We start from the raw sequence: 14,816 nt of genomic DNA on the forward strand, positions 1-14,816 counted from the left end.
TAAAGTTATTTATAAAAACTATGCTAACATGTTTAAAAGTCAAGAAAAAAATTAAAAAAAAGAAATTACAATGATTTACAAGATAAATATAAACAAAATTCAAAATGCACATGGCAAATTATAAGTCAAATTACTGGAAATATTAAATTAAAAATATGCTCTGTGCCTAACACTATAAAAGTCGATGGCTGGTTTTTTATATGAACCCAAACAAATAGCAAGAAAATTAAATAAATTTTTCGTGTCTGTTGGCCCTAATTTAACTAAAAATATTCCAAATATGATTAATCCAATAAATGATTACGTGTTTCCATTAATCTCTAGTTTAGATACATTTGAAGTATCTTCTTCAGAATTTGAAAGTGCTTTTAAAATGCTTAAAACTAATAGAGCAGGTGGTCGTGATGATATAAATTGTAAAATAGTCATAGATTTAAGCGATACCATAAAACATATATTATTTTTAAAGTTTTTAAATGTTCTATAAATCAAGGAATTTTCCCCGATCAATTAAAAATAGCCAAAATAACGCCTTTATTTAAAGGAGGTGAACCATCAAATGTCAGTAATTATAGACCAATATCTATCCTCTTTTTTTTTCAAAAATTTAAAAAGAATTTTGTTCAACCGAATATCTAATCATCTTGCTGTTAATAATATACTTTACATAAATCAATACGGTTTTAGAAGAAATAACTCTACTGAACATGCAATAATTCATCTTACTCGTAGTATAACTGATTCATTCGAAAAGTCAGAGTTAACTTTAGGCGTCTTTATAGACCTATCTAAGGCTTTCGACACAATTGACCATGAAATACTGTTTAAAAAACTTGAACATTATGGTATCACCGTAAATGCTTTAAAACTACTAAAAAGCTATTTAAAACATCGCAAACAATTTGTCTATGTCGACGGATCTTCTTCACAAGATTATCTACATATAGATTATCTAAATATAACCTGTGGAGTTCCACAGAGATCTATACTAGGGCCCGTATTATTTCTAATTTATGTTAACGGTCTCCGTTAACATAAATTAGAAGTCTCAAAATTAATAACTATAAAGTTTGCTGATGATACAAAAATATTCCTATCTAATAATAACATCAATAAACTTTTATGATATGAACATTGAACTAACAAAAATATCTGACTGGTTTAAGTCAAATAAACTTTTACTCAACATTGATAAAACTAAATGGATTTTCTTTCATCCACGATTTAAAAAACATTTACTTCCAAGTAATATGCCTCTTCTTCATATTGATAATATTCAAATAAAAAGGGTAACTTTCACAAATTTACTAGATATCATTGTAGATGATCTAGAATATTAGAACATTGTAGAAAATCTATCATAGAAGAATCACATCGGACATTTATGCAACAAAATTGCAAAAAAGCATTGGAGTTTTATATAAAGCAAGAAGCGTTTTAAACAAACATTCGTTAACTCAACTACATTACTTTTTTATTCACTGTCATATTAATTATGTTAATATTGCATCGGGTAGTACCCATAAAAGTAAATTAAAGCCATTTTATTGTCAGCAGAAGCATATTGCACGTCTTATAACTTTTGAAAATCATTTTACTCACTCAAGGCCACTCTTATTTAACATAAATTTTTTTAATATAAATTAAGTAAATGTTTATAATGTTCTTTGTTTTATTTTTAAATGTAAAACCAACTCATCTCCAGCTTCTTTTTTTGATTTATATTCTTTAAAAGAAAAAAATAAATGTTCATTTAGAGATGATAATTTTATCAAACAACCAATATTTCAAACAAACTTTGGTAAATTTTGCATTTCTTTTTGTGGAACTTTTTTATGGAAGCAAATAGTTGTAAAAAATTTTTATTTTTCTAATGAAAATTATTACATGTTCAAAAGAAAAAAAGTAGTTTTCTTAATTGAAAATATATTTATATACTTTTAATTATAACCAGTTTTGTCATCACTCATTTATTTTTTACTTTTATACAATATTGATTTAGATTTTATGTGAGAAACGATATTTAAACACCATAATTTGAATTTTGTTAAAAGTTGCACTGACATTATTTGTAAAGTAATCATTTATTATATACTTGTTTACTTTAATTTTTATTTTAATTCGTATTATTTGTAAATAGTTTGTATTACAAACGGTATATACTTATAATATTGAATTTAATTTTGTAAAAAAAATATATATATAAAAAGATAAAAACAAAAACAAAAAAAATTAAAAAAATAAAAAAATAATTAAAAAAAAAAAAAAGTTGACGTATCTGCAATGTATGTATGATATTTTTGGAAGTTACCCATCCTTTGACAGTGATTTTTGTCGGTGGAAGCGTAAACGTAAACGCACCAACAATTGATAAATTCTTCTCCACAATCTTTTGAAAAACCTTAAAGTGCATTTGGATGTACCTAGTGCAATCATATTCTTATTATTTTCGTTTATTTATTAATTAATTAACAATAAGGATTAGCGTAATTGTAAAATACATTTGAGTAACAAGAATCAGTGATCGTATAGATGCGAATAAGATTCGAGACGTATTTGTTTATCAAGAATATTATGATATTATTGTTTTCGCTTGAGTCATGGGATTCAGAAGAATTGGTATTTTAATTCAAGTCATAAAAACCATAACTAAAGAAAAGTTTTAAACTTTTATTAATTAATTTTTGCTAATTCTAAAATCTAAATTAAGTTCAAAGTTTTTCAACCGCGGTTCTCGGTGACAAGACCTGTATGGTCTTCTTTGAATATCCGCGTTCTTTATCGCTATTCTTTATTATTTTTTTTTTTTTTAACGACTTCTTTGCAGGTAATTTTTTTTTATTGATATATCTGTAAATATTGTACTAAATATTGTAATAAAAAACAAATCAAAAAAAAAAAAAAAAAACGTTGGTCATAAGGAAAAAACTTGTAAAAGAAATTAAGATACATAGAAAAAATGGTATATATTCTTCTATAAAATATGATAAACTTATAGTTAGAGAATTTAGGAAAAATAAAGCGAGTGCCTAATTACTTTAAAATTAGAATTTTTTATTCTCTTATCATTATTTATTTTATTATTATTATTATTTTTTTTTTTTTTCAGAAAAATAATAATTTGACAGTTTATAAAAAATATCCTACTTATGAATGAAGATAATGTTACACTAAACTCAGAACTTAATTCATTACAAAATAAAAATAGGATACTTCTAGATAGGCATTATGATCCGGATATTAACTTTTTTAGTAACTACAAAGTATTTCAAAATATTAGTACTTTATATTATGACTTTAAAACTAAAAACAATATGCAAGGACTACATGCAAATTCATTTTCAATTTTTGCATTTAATTATTAGGAGTTTTTCAAAAAAGTTTGAATTATTTAAAAAATACAAGGTTATAAGGTTATATTCAAAAAAGTTTGAATTATTTAAAAAATACAAGGTTTATACAAGGTTATATTTAATTTTAAAATTATTAGTCTCGAGACATAGTGTACTGATATCGGGACAAATACAAACTTTCAGCTACAAAATTATACAGTGGTTCATCACTTTAGAAGATCTGGGGGAAAAGGAGGGGGTTTGTGTGTATTTATAAGTAATTCTTTATAATACAAGCTTAAAAAAGGTTTGTGCTCAACCACTAATGATTGTAAATCACTATGCGTGAAAATAATAAATAAAACTACAAAAAACATTATCATCCACGTTTTATACTGACCACCTTCCGGCTCTATAAAATAATTTGAAAATTTTATTATTATTATTATTATTATTACTATTATTATTATTATTATTATTATTATTATTATTATTATTATTATTATTATTATTATGTATTTCGCCGATAAGAAATGTTTACAAGTTTATGCAATACAAATATATAAATTCATTGCTGGGGCAAGAAGAAGACAAGTTCTGTCTTATCACCAAGCTCTTTTAAATAAAAATGTCAAGAATAAAAATACAAAACAAAGTAACTCGTTCAATAAACGTTAAACAAAACGTTGCGTTAAAATAAAATAACGATAAATAAAAACTAAAAAACATTTTACGCTATATTACAAAGAAATATATCCAAAAGTATACGAAGATTTTTTAATTAATTATTTTAATTAAATTATTTTTTTCCTAACTGGTTTTAGATTTATAAACCTTTTGAATTTAAATCATAAAATAACAGATAATACACGAACAACAAACAAACAAACAAAACAAAAAAAAACATTTTTTAAAAACATTTTTAGTATGACAATGTATCTTTTATATATGTAAAGTTTATTATATCAGATAAAAAACAACGTCATACTGTACAAATTGAAATGTATATAGAATATATATTTAAACCATATTTATAAAGAAATAGACAAACGTGATTACTCCTAATCAAAGGCTTTAGAAAAATTTTAATTCGCTGTCATTTATTAAAAGCTTTTGCTTAAGTTTGTTTTTAAATTGTTTAATAGAAGAAATAGTTTTTAACTCATTATTTAATAGCATGCTCCATAGTTTAGGACCTCTGTTAGCAATTGAGAACTTAGTAACAGAGTAATAGGTATTAGGTTGAACATAATTGTTTTCTGAAAATCGTATTGGGTATAGATGATATATTTTTACCAAAAAAAAGTTAAATAAAATAGGTGCTATTTTTTTATTAACTTTGAACATAAAAATAAGAATTTGATAAAGATTTAGTTGAAATACGTTGAGAATATTAAATTTAATGAATAGAGGTTTAGTGTGTGAGAAACGATCTACATTTCCAATAATTCTTAAAGCATGCTTTTGTTTTATTAACAGTTTATTTATTTTAGTTACGTTAGTGCTACACCAGGCAATGTTTGCATAACTTAGGTAGCTATAAATAAATGAAAAATAAATGTATTTTAAACAGGTTTGATTTAATAACTGCTTAGCTTTGTAAAGTAGACCAATATTTTTCGAAATTTTTTTTTGAATTATATTTATGTGCTCCTTCCAACTCACATTTTCATCAATAACAACACCAAGAAATAACAATGAACTCTCTCTTATTATACAAGAGTTATTTACAACTAAAATTGGAAGATTTAATGGGATTTTTATGAAGATGATGGAAGAAAGTATATTTTGTTTTTTTTATGTTTATAGATATATTTATTATATATATATATTTATTAAAAGTTTATTATAAAATATTTTTTCAAAAATTTTATATATATATATATTTATTAAAAACATTATTAAAAATAAATTAAGCAAAAATAAAAGCATTTATTTTGTAGGTGATTTTAACCTTGACCTGAACATGCGTCACTTAAATACAAGTATAAATAATTTCTTTAACGTCATATATCGGAAAGGCTGTATTCCACTAATTAATAAACCCACAAGAATAACTAGAGAAAGCGCAATAATTATAGATAAAATAATTACCAATGTATTCAAATCAAAAATCAAAACAAGAATATTTAAATGTTATATTTCAGATCAATTCCTTGTATTTCTTATCTCACATAAATGTGCGTCTACGCACATTTTTGCACAAAAATGTGCATCTACGCACAAAAAGTTAAAAAAAAATACGCAAAATATAAATGAAAAATCCATAAAAAATTTTAATACTCTTTTATCAGATTTAAATTGGGATGACCTCTTTGATATTGAACACACAGATAAGACATATGATAAGTTTATCGATGTGTTTTTGAAATCAAAGAAATAATACTACACCAAGCATTTAATAAAACATAAAAATGATCTAAAAAATACTTGGAATATAATTAAGGAAGTAATTGGCACAAAACAAACTGACGGAAATAGTCTTCCTATAAATCTAAACATTGAAAATAAAACTATTACAAATAAATCTTTAATTGCTGAAACACTTAATCAATATTTTGTCAGTTTAGGTTTCACTTTAACGTCGTAAATAGAAACTACTGAAGTGAACTTTGAGTCATAATTTACTCCTAATAAGACCTCTAAGATAGATAATTATGAAAAACTGAAAAGGAACTCTTAGATACATTATATCTTTTAAAACTAAAAAAAAGTGTGGGGTATCATAATACTAGTAGTAATGTAATTAAAAAATAGATAAAATAGTTAACATTCCCTCTTTTTTAACCTATCTTTAAAACCAGGAACTTATCCAGAGAAACCTTAAATTGCGAGAGTCATACCTATTTTCAAATCAGGAGACATTTTTAATACTGAAAATTATAGACCAATTTCTATTCTTCCTTGCTTCTCGAAAATCTTAGAGTGAATAATGTATAACCAATTATAACTTTTCTAAATATAAATAATATTCTATATAATAAACAGTTTGGATTTCAGCTTGGGTGTTCAACTGACCATGCCATTATTAATATTGTTCACGATATATTTAAAGGATTTGACGAAGCGAGTTTACCCTCGGAGTTTTTATAGATCTTAACAAAGTAATGATAAGGCAAATATTGTCTTCTTTTAGCCCCGGTCATGTAAATTTTATTTATATGAAACGGAATTGTATTCTTTTTTTAATGACGCAGTAAAATAAAATAAAATAAAAACAATAAATAAATAAAAAGAAAGAAGTTTCAAGGATTCTCAGGAAATAAAAAAAAATAAACTCTACTGATATAATTAAAAGATCTATAAAGAAACACACTTAACAAATTTAAACAATGCATTTTTTTTCATTTTTTTTTTTTAATAATTTTATTTTATAATATATCTTTCTTGTTGTTTTTATTTGTCTGCTTTGATTTTGTATAAAAAATATATATAAATGAAATAAATTTATTTTCAAAATGATTTGAATCTTCTTAAATTCTAAATCTTTTTAAATTTTTAAATATCTATAAGTATATACTATGTATTGTATTGAATATGTATACGTATATTTGTTAACTTTTATAAATATATTTTTTGTGCACACTTTTAATTTTTTTTCGAATTTTGTAATTTCACTTGTTTGTATAATATTTAAAGTTGAAAAGATTCATTTTATTTTTCTCTATTTCATAAAGGAGCTTGATGATAAGACATTTTGTCTTCTACTTGCCCCAGTCAGATTGTGTTTACATCAAAAACAATACAAAAAGCATTTACTACTTTAAATTTGACATTAATAAATACAAGAAAATAAAACAAAACTATTGCAAAACTTCTTATTAAAAAAGTATAAGGCTATTCGCGGAAGATCTCTTGAGCAATATTTTATCGCAATTTATGTATAAAAACTCCGTATTAAAAAATGTGCGCAGGGACAATAGCAAAATTATTATTATTCATATGAATAATAATAAATACGCTAATGTCCGTAATGATGCTAATGCTATGCTAATACATTAGCATAGCATTAACATCACTATATTTATTATCATTATCATAATTGTTCTTATTATTAACATTATTTTGTTTTTAAAATTTTTTTAATTATTTCGGTGTTCCGAAAAGTCGGTTTTATCATAGAGAACTGCGGAGTAGCAGTTATAATAGCATTAACCGTATTACTCAAGTGTACTAAAAGATCGTCCATATATTACGCAACAATAAATTTCACCATTAAACAAAATAAAAAAGATTTAATGTTTTCCCTTGCAGAGCCTGAAGTTATATAAAAAACCAAAATAGTGCATTTAGTTAATTAAAAATGACCGCGTAAAAGTGCATAATATCACCTACTTCTGTTTTTTAAATAAATTTAACGATGTGTAATTTATGGAAGATCCCTAAAAGAATAGAAGAAATATGACACATCCAAGACAAATTTTTTATACATTTGTCATTTGCGCAACCAGACCATAATTTATTTATAAAATTTTATTACTTTTTAGCAAGTACGATTAAAAAATGTTCACATAAAGTACGTAACAAACTTTTTCACTTTAATTTTTCTTATGAAAAGAAATAAAGTTTTGTTATTTTACAACAGAAAAAATTGGTTTTTTTTAACTTGAAAGACTTTGTCACAATGTGGCTATAGGTATGAAAGCTCAACCGATTTTCTGAAGTTAAATTTAGGCAACAACGAGCCCTAGTCTTTGTGCGCAAACATGTTTTGTAGTAAATGTTGGCTTTATTCTAACCCCAACTCTATCTTGGAGATGACTTATAAAATAGATATTTTAATTGCATCAAAAAGTGCTTCGAAAAATTTTTCCAACAATACCATGTTGCTTTTTTTTTTACTTCTAAACAAAGTATCAACTAAAGCATAAATTCAGTTTTTGCTGAAAAAACTGAATTTATGCTTTAGTTTCTCGCCTTAGTACACTTGAGTTTATAAAAGGTGATGGTAAACTCAGGTTGATCTTTACAATTTAGGATCTACCAATGATCTCTATTTGAAAATATTTACAAAGATGGACAACACTTTGATACAAAATGTTTTTTTGATAACGATCTATTTTATATGAACAATTCTTTTGAAAAGGTTATATTTTCTTTATAATAGATACAATGCAACTCTTAGCTGAATTTCGAGCCCAAATACCTACGCAGATTGAAATTAGTAACTGGGACTATAGACAACTATTTTATTACATTATGTTTATAGAACTTCTTTGAGACTTACTGAATTCTACTTAAATTTGAATTGAGTAAAAAATTATCTGATTGCTCGGTAGTAATTAGTTAATTAGGTTTCTTGCACTAACTAATTGTTAGATATATGAAAACAAAACACATAGGTTTATTTTAGTCAGGATCATTAGTTTTAAAAGTTGAAACTATTTTAACTAAGACATTTCTTATAAAACAACGAAAATATGAATAGACAAGCCATCATATTATAGAATTATCCCTGGATTATTTTAATAAACTTTATTTCAAAAACAGAAACTGAAGTTGCTATACATTTTAAAAATTATTAAAATCAAACCGCTTCACTAGAGAAGCTTTTCGCCTGCAAATTCCAATAGATCTCTTAATATCGAAAAATCTTACTTAAAAAAATGTAGATAAATCTGCATTTACTTTAAATATGTACAATTGAAGTATACCTCAGTGAAAATAAACAGCTGCATTTTAAAAATTTTATTAATAACGAATCAGGAGACCTAAAAATTATATGTAAAATTATGTCCCATAAGGGCCAATTCTTAGTCCGTGGCTGTTCTTGATTTATGTAAATGATTTATTATTTGCAAACGATAATGTTCACTGATGGCATAAATCTCTTCCTTTCAAACAGTGACAATAAGCAACTTTTCTGACATGAAATTTGAATTTAGGAACGTTAATGGTTTAAGGCTAAGAAACTTTCAATTAATATAGATAAAATAAAATTTACTTTGTTTCATAAAAAATCACAAAAAGAAAACCGTCTTTAAAATAACCTGATTTAATTTTAAATGATTGGAATTAATTAATTAAATTCTAATTTAAAAATTAATTAGACTATTAAGAAAATATTAGTCAATGATATTCTGAGAAATACAAATTGATAAAAATTTTTCATGGCTGTTACTTACCAATTATATTCACTAAAAATTTAGTAAAACAATTGGTTTGATGTACCAAATTCGTCCATTTGTGACATCAGAAAGTTTGAAATTGGTGTATTTTTGCATAAATGCATTGTTTTATTTACTATTCCAATATTATAAGGGCTAAAACTCAAAAATATGAACTTTCAAAACCGATAATCAAAGACATCGCAAATGATGAGTATATATCAAATCTACCAACACTTAATTTTTATGTACAAATATAATAACAACTTGATTCCAAATAATTTTAATGATAAATTTTTTAAAATTTTTAACAAAAAAAACTCTCTTAGAATAAAAAAATGGAATATATATAAATTGCCGCGAATTAGTATTTAAGTACGGTAAAACCGTTAAACTTTTTAAAGTTTCTAATGAAAAAAATGAAATTTTTAAACTAGATAAATAAATATCTAATTTTTTTTTTAAAAAAAACATCGATTTCCATTATTCTTAGGTTTTTATTTGTTTGATAGTTTCTTAAAATTTATGTTTAAAGGAATTTGTCAGTAGGGGAACCTGATATACCTTTGATCGTTTTTTGCGTCAAAGCGATTTTTTGTGAAATCTCTTGGATGAATTTAAATCATTTAAACTTTCGAATATTCTTTCATTTTTTGCGCAAAAATTATACTTGAGAATTTTTTCTCATTCAACAAAGAAATATTTTTTTGTTAGAATGAGGGGATTGCTATTCTCCCTTCCCCACCTCCTTCTGCTATTCGTATTAATATTAGTCTTAAAATGTAGCATGTAGAAATACAAGTGATATTGGGATGCTATTTCTAGTAGCAATAATAGCTGCAATCATTGTTACGTTGTTACCTCGGTCAGCATAAGTCATGCTCCCTATTTATTTTTTGCCTTTCTGAGTCAGAAATTTTGGTGGTACCTAGACTGTGGCAGTTCCTGTTTCATCACAGTTCCAAATGTAATATTAATGCTTTCGCACATTAATCAAACAACAGTTAATGACAGCTTTATTACTAACATAAGATTAACACAAATATTTACTTATTAAGTGTCAAAAATTATAATCTCTTGAGGGATGATACGATCCATTCCAAGTATGTTATTTTACGGTAAGATTATTTGTCATTGCCTATTATTTTAATAAAGCGTTTTTTAAAACAATAATAGTAGGCTGATAGGGTGAAGTGGCTAAAGGTACAACGTGGCCATAGGTACAACTGGTTCCCCTATATTCAAATGACTAACGCTAAAATTATATTGATACTTCTTACTTTCTTGATTTAATGGATATATTTATGAAAGCTCTTAATTTTTTTTATTAGATTGGCATTGTAAATTCTAGTATTTTAACAATATTGTTGTATTTTTAACTTGTAAAAAGCTCTATAAATCGTTGTCAGTCATCCGTATCTTCTTTTTGCTACTGTCTGATTTTTATAAATCCACTTTTTTTTATGTCAACGTTTTTTTGTAATTCTATTTGCTTATTATATAAACAACAAATTATGAATAAAATAAAAAAAGGACATGCGTGGGATAAAAATAAGATATTGCAAAAATACAAACTTCGTATGGGCAGAGACAAAAACCTTTAAGTTTTAAAATTCATTCGTCAGAATGGGGCGTAAATTTTATTTAAAATGAAACTGAAAATCAAACCTTTAGGATAACTATTTCAAAAGTTAGTTTGGAAAGTTCGAATAACGTAGAAACAAACATCTACATTAAAACAATATATAAAACAAATTATATTTCTTATCTACAGCGCAGGACTACTCAAAGCAAAGTTTTCAAAGTTGTTGAAAATCTGAGTAATATGAAGTAATTAAGTAATGAGAAGCAGTTGTTCGCTGATTAAGCATAATACAAATAAAAATTGCTTTTATCTCCCTGTTTCATATAATATATAAGCGAGATTACAAAACATTTAGTTACTATATCGAAGAAAAAATATATTGTTTATAGCAAATATTTGCTATAGGTATGAAAATTCTTATCCTTTTTTATTTTGCTACAAAATCCTAATTTTTCCATATTTTAGGCTAAAAATGAAAAAAATTGAATTAAATTTAACAGCACTTAATCATTTTTTTTTTTTCTTGTTTTTTTTTTAAATGGGTTATTCTTAATTGTAAAAGATCATGATTTTTTTGCAGATATGAGTGGTCATAATAAATTTTTGTATTTGGCTTACCCTTAGTAACTATATCGAAGAAAAAATATATTGTTATTACAAATATTTGCTATAGGTATGAAAATAATTATTTTCATTCCGATATATTTATATCATATTTTATTGCATACTACTTTACCGACACAGTTTAATATTAGGTGTTTTCTTTACAGGATATGATATGGAGTGGTAGTTTAAGGTCTCGCGAAAACCTAAATAAACACTAATAAACACTAGAAACAAAAATTTTATAATAACGGTTTATTTTTTTGCGAATAAATTTATTACATTTTAATCAGCAATTAAATTCTTTATTGACAACAAGTGTTAAACGACGCTTGCTGTGAATAACCATAAAGTCTTACAGCATGGTAACTAAAAAAATATATAATTTAAGTTATTTTTTTTATTTATTATAATCTATTTTAATATACTATATATACAGTACTAGAAAAATTTATTGTAATTGTAGTGAGATTTAGAAAAACATGCCTTTGTGGTGTCAACGCGCCCGGATTTCGAAACTTAACGCAAATTTAAACACAAAGTATATAAGGAAACTATTTTTAAATTATTTAAAAACTTTGGCATTTATTTAATTCTGACATATAAAGTTTTCCGAATGGTCACACACGAGCAGTGAACGCCTGAGAGAAGAAATGAAGTTCATTAGAATAAAGGAGGATTATTTTTCGAACAAAGCATAATTTGACAGTTGTTAAGACAAAAAATAAAGATTAATAGAGGAATATTTGAAATGTAAATAAAACAGACAATGCATCTAAACAGCACTAACAATAATATTAAACACTAAATTGTTTTCTAAACACTATATTAACAAAGATATACAAAAAATATGTCACCAAACAAAAAATAAACAAAACAAAAAATTGTTTGCAAAATTAAAAAGTAAGCATACAGCAATGAAAGGCCTCGGAATGGAAAAAAAACTTAATGCCAATGTGTAAACATAATTTGTGTAGTAATTAAGTAATAAACATCTCCTCAGAGTCGCGTCTATTACTACTGGCGTTTTGATGAGGATCAGCACTTATAACTAGTTTATCCCGTCAGACAAACGTCATCACATAGGTAAACCACATAGGTACTTCGACCACAAATAAACCAAAAACAATAAAATGGGAATATACCCTATTAAAAACCCTTTTAAAATAAAATAAAGTGTAGTGAAGGATATAAGAAATTCTCTGAATAAAAATAAAAGATGAAAACTGTGTCTGTGAAAATTAAAACAAAGCTGAGTAATGAATGTTAGATATTATAGCATAAAAGTTCCATGATAATAGTAATAATGATATATTAAAAAATATTGTAATAAGATTAACTAAATACTAAATAAGACCAGATAATGTTAAGCCAAATGAGTGGTTCAAAAATTATTTTTGGTGATAAAGCAATAATATTAGTCGTGATATAAAAGCAATGTACGAACCGGGAAAATTTTGTTTAGAAGTAAAGTCTTCCCTATGGTCCGAATTATAGGTAACTTTGAGACCATAACAAAAAAACTTCTATCAGCAAAACATGTCGATAGCCGCTAGTCAAAAAGAATCGCTCTTATTTATATACATATATATATATATATATATATATATATATATAATATATATATATATATATATATATATATATATATATATATATATATATATATATATATATATATATATATATATATATATATATATATATATATATATATATATATATATATATATATATATATATATATATACATATATATATATACACATTATCGGACAAAACAAGTGCAACCAAATTATGCTAATTTGGTTTCTTTATATAAAAGTGCTGCATTTTTTCAATTTAGAGAAATAAATATATAACTGTTTAGAGACAAAGTTCTTCAACTTTTATTCATAACAAAGTTCATTATTTGTACAAAAAAATTAATAAATTAATCAAAAGTATTAAAAAAAGTTGATTTCTTTCTGGACAAAACAAGTGCAACTCGAAATAATGTTGACCAAGCTGTATTTTGCTATCAATATTTCGTGGCGAATCCTTTGTTTTCGATCACAGCCTTGCATCTTCGAGGCATAGATTCGATCAGGTGATCAATGAATCTTTGCGGAATCGCTGCCCAGACCTTTTGGATTTGTTCAAACAGTTGATCCTTATTACGAACACCTTCACGATTAATTCTTTGATTGACGATCTCCCACAGGTTCTCGATAGGGTTGAGATCCAAAGATTGAGGCGGCCAAACCATCACCGATAGGTGGTTGTCTTGAAACCACTGCTTGACTACTTTTGCAGTGTGTTTTGGATTGTTGTCTTGCTGAAAAACCCATTTTATTGGCATATTCCATTCAGTATGAGGTAACATAACATCTTTAAGGATATTTTTATACATGAAACGGTCCATTATTCCATTGTTTCAATTATTTATTTTTTGTTTTTATTTATTATTTCATTATTTCATCGTCATTATTTCATCGTTTCCACCATGCTTAACGGTCTTATGGCAGTAACGTAAATCAAGGCGTTTTCCGCCCGGTCGACGTACATGGCAAATGCCATCGCTCCAACTGATGTTGAACTTCGATTCATCACTAAACAGGACAGTTCGCCATTTCTGCACATTCCAGTCAATATGAGATGTAGCAAACAGTAGTCTTTTCTTCTGGTTTTTTAGTGAGATCAGCAGTTTCTTTGCAGGGTGTCGAGAAAACAGTCCGGCTTCAAGAGCACGTCGTCTGATTGTTCGGTCCAATACAGGCAGCTCTAATTGCTTTTGTATCTCGACTTATGATATTCAGGGATCCTTTTTGACGGATCTGACAATCAAAGAATCCTCTCTAGAAGTGATGGATCGCGGTCTTCCAGCTTTGCTATCTGCTGCCAACTTCCCCGTAGAACGATATTTGGAACATAGTCTTAATACGGTGCATTTTTTCACGCGATATTTATCACAAATACTTTTTTGCGACATTCCACTTACGTAATCGCCAATAATTTTCTTTCATAGTTTCAATCCAAGACAGTCGGAAGCCATTTTTGCACTTGAAGTCATAAAAATAATAAAAATAAATAATCACGCTTCTCAAGGCTTACCGTGTTACATTTACCTTGTGATGATACAATAATGCTCTGTGGAACACAACGTCTTGGTTGGATGTAGACTGTATTGATGTAATGAAACACTTGTTG

The sequence above is a fragment of the Hydra vulgaris genome, chromosome 06, assembly GCF_038396675.1.
Source record: "Hydra vulgaris chromosome 06, alternate assembly HydraT2T_AEP".
Classification (NCBI taxonomy): Eukaryota; Metazoa; Cnidaria; class Hydrozoa; order Anthoathecata; family Hydridae; genus Hydra; species Hydra vulgaris.